The 3,977-nt window shown below is 34.7% G+C and overlaps 1 long non-coding RNA gene across 1 annotated transcript; it reads left to right on the top strand.

The window, feature by feature from the left end:
- The first annotated feature begins 197 nt into the window (after nt 1–197).
- Nucleotides 198–2,027, top strand: LOC136748878 (uncharacterized). Its single transcript, XR_010816642.1, has 2 exons — nt 198–368; nt 1,245–2,027. It is a non-coding gene; the product is annotated as an uncharacterized LOC136748878 (long non-coding RNA).
- Nucleotides 2,028–3,977: the final 1,950 nt, after the last annotated feature.

Here is a 3,977-nt window from a genome sequence, read left to right on the forward strand (position 1 = left end):
CGGATATCCTCGGGCAGCTGTCAAGTCACCACAGCGGTCGCGTCGATGTAGCGCAGATTCCCGCAGTTCTGCGCGGATCTGCGCTGCCCCACCAATGGGATCCGAGGAATTCTGCAGCTCTGCGTAAACAAGAACACAACCAGCAATGTATTGCACTAAGCACTTTGCACCACTTGCTACTCATTGTTGGGAATTTGCATATAGTTTACCACTAAGCAGATATAGCCCTACTTTGTCAATGTAATTGTCAGTACATTGAATATTTGAATATTTACTTTACTCTCCCGTTGACTTTGTTGTTTCACTACATTTGCATCGTAACCTCAGATTTCGGCCTCAGTTCTTACTGCTACACAAACAGTTTTAAGGTAGGCTTGTATTTCTGCGAAACGAAAGTTATTGAAAGTTGAAACGTGGATGCAAACAAAGTACAACTCACCTTTTCAAGTATTATGATATTCGATAGTATTTATTGTACACACTATTTTTATATTGATTTTTGGTTTTGAGATGGAAGCAGTTGAATTGAGCTATATTTTAAAATCCTGCTGCGTGTCTAGAGATTGTGCAATTAACCATACATATATGATTTTAATTTTCCTTAAATGTTATTATAAGCTAAAATGTTTTTATAATTATGTCTGCTCCATATGAATAATAAACACTTTGGATCCAAAGAGATACACCAGTTGAGTAATTTCGATTGACACATGGAATACATTATTTAGTTGTTTGTTCTGTGAGAAAGGGAGAAGGGAGTTTGGGGTTAGCAGTATACATCAATAGGGAGAAATGTACCATTACAGAAGTTCTGTAAATATCATTAATATATACAATCATATAGTGTAAACAATTAAACATCATAGAGATATCAAGTAATTATGAATTAAACCCAATCATTCTCCCTGTAGCTTCCTAAAGCTAGACTAAAATGTTCTGAGATGCGCATTACAAGGCTGTCTTTCTGTAACATTCAGATACAACTTTAAAAATCTGCAGTAGTACTTCATCAATGCTTTTAAATAAATGTGTGAACTATAGTAGTTTTTAAGCATCTGACTTACTGCAGCAGAGAGCACATTTTGCTAAAATTACTCTCAAGTTCTATTATTATGTAACATTTGATCATATTTCACAGTTTTTCGGTCTCTGGCTGCTATGGTTTATTTGCTGAAGGATCTATTGTGTGTACAGAAGGTCCAGGAGATTTATTTAAATTACTCCATTATATGCCTCTCCCTCAGGTTGAAATTCCACAGGAGTTTATACAGTGGGGATCATAAGAGACGGAAGGCTGTTGAAAACCTGCAGCTGTTTTTTGTGGGGAGAACAGTTCACTTTCCCTATCAAAGGTCTTGTTTTTCCAGACAGATGAAGTAGTTAAGAGGGAACATCAGTATGGGGTGGAAAAGGAGATATTTTTCTTAACCACATTATACTCAAAAAGCTGAAACAATATATTTATGTATATATAAATTTAAAAATATACCTTTTACAGCATTTATAGGTGTTCAACAAACACTGTCTCTCGGTAATGTAGAAATAAAATAGTCCCCAAATTATGACTCTGTTTTATCAACAGGATATACATTTTTTGGAAACAAAGGTATAATCATAAACCACCACATTACATGAATATCTAATGAAAAAATCAAGCTGTTTCCTGGAAAATTGCTTTTTTGTGGTTTCTTTCTGTATCTCTCAGATACAATGTCAGGTTTCAATGTTATTTCCTCCCCTTCACACACAAAAAAGAAGAAAGAAAAACTGAAAACATATGGTCCTCATTACATGTACCCAGACACATGTAAAGCTGAATTCATTTTGTAATGGAATTGTTGGAAATAAGGCATACTTTAGACTAATCTGCCACACGATGTTATAAATAAATCCCTGTAATGACATGCGTGTATTTTACACCAGTTGTGTGTATATGTGAATTTGATGTAATGGACAATGTATTTCCGAAAGTTGTGGTGTAAAGGACATTCTTTTGACACATGAATTAAATTTACCTCTTTACTCAACATGTTCTGTTGTAAGCTGTGTTGTGTCTTAACATTACAGGAGAGGATAGAGTGAAAAATTCAGATTGTATTCCAGTGTTTAGACATATTTCTGAATTAAGTGTTGTCTTGTTAATGAACATTTTGTTGATCAATACATAATGTAACATGACAAATAATCTGCTTTCCTACTTGCATTAATTTAATCATCCTAGAGATCAAAGCTTATTTTAAACAGTACCTTTTAAGAAAATCTATGGAAAACAGTTGGCTTTGCTCAGAATTTCCTTAATTCTCTACTTGCTGATATTTGATTCCCATTGTGTCAAATCCAGTCAAATTTTACGTCTCTGAATACTATTTTGGCACAAACTGCACTGAAAATGTTATCCCTAGGTCATTCAGATTATTTATTATGTATTAAAAACTGAATTAAAAGCAGTGCCAGGTTTCTGAAAAAATCTCTTGAGGAACACTCACATTGACTTTACATGTTTGTTTTTTTGTTTATGGTCTGCTATAAGACTCTATCAATACATGTTCTTAATTAAGACACATAATGTTTATGTAGCCTATTTGTTTGTTTGTTTGTTTTACCAGAAAAGGGACCAAAGAATGTATTTGGATGGTTACGTTCTCATATTATTATAAACATGCATTACATTCCTTCAAAGTATTCTTACAATGTATTCCTGGTCCTCTCTTAAAATCTTACGTTTTCAAAAACTGTGCAGTGCCCTATATAACTTGTTATTGAGTTCAGGTCCTCTGGGTGTAGAATTGCACAGTTATAAGAAAAGCATAGTTTATGACCTTTTAATGTATTGTGTTTAGTGTTGGTCATGGTTTGAAGTCTACACATTTCTTGGGTTCGCTTCACAGATGTAAACTAGAATGTTCAGATCACATTACATCAGAGACAGATTATTTAATTGATCTGGTTGACGCCTTCGATGCCAGATCCACAGCCTCCTAGTGCCAAGACATAAAAAAGATCTATGTTTTTATAATTGGCCGATGCTTCTTTGCTGATGTCACTGTTCTGCATCTGTGAATGCTACCCTGTTGCCTTGACAAACAAGCCACATTCTTATGGGCATACGGTTCATTCGTATTGTTTGTAGCACTCTGCACTTAATTTATTACTACTGCTTATGCAAGCATGAATTTCAGAAAAGAGACGCCACAATATCAACATCTTACTCCTTCTGGGTGAAGCCCTTTCTCTTGCTTTTTCCAGCTCATATTTTCAAAATAGCACATGGTAATACTTTATCTTTTGATGTGGAAACTGTGGCAGTTATCCAAAGATCATTTTTTATTCCTCGTCTTCTGTTGCAGTAGTTACCTTTTGTGCTCTTAGTCCTGGGTGTGTACTCTCTTAGGGAATATGTGTTTTCTAAAAGGGTGGTTGGAAGTGTAAAGTGCATTTTAGGCGTTTGCAAGAGGAGGTATTGCAGAGCACAGCAAGACAGGGCTGACCATTAGAGGAAGGCAACACTATCTGCATCAAAAGTAAAACTATTGTGATTCGGTCTGAAATATCATGTACATCAGTATATTTTGTTAAAAATGTTAAGATGACTGTCTACAACAAGCTTCTGTTTTTAGAAACCTGAATGAAAATATTCAAATTGCTTAACAGAAACCTTTTAAAATAAGCAGCTGAACCCGTTTAAGAACAGTGAACACCACGCCTGTTGAAGAACAGATATGTAACCTTAGGAAGGTGTTGTCATTATTGGCAGGAGAAACAATGCTATATTTATCTCAGTCATATAATCAAGTATTACAATCTAGCAACTTGTTTCCCCTTAATTTATTTAATTTAATTTTAATGAATTGTATTGTTAACCAGGGAGTTCATCATGTCTACTCATCAGAGCTTTATTATTGGATTATTGACAAGGAGATGTGAGTAATTCAAGCTGTGATTATGAAACAATAATTTGATTTGTGAGAGGATGGGAT

Source organism: Amia ocellicauda, chromosome 4 (assembly GCF_036373705.1).
Source record: "Amia ocellicauda isolate fAmiCal2 chromosome 4, fAmiCal2.hap1, whole genome shotgun sequence".
Classification (NCBI taxonomy): Eukaryota; Metazoa; Chordata; class Actinopteri; order Amiiformes; family Amiidae; genus Amia; species Amia ocellicauda.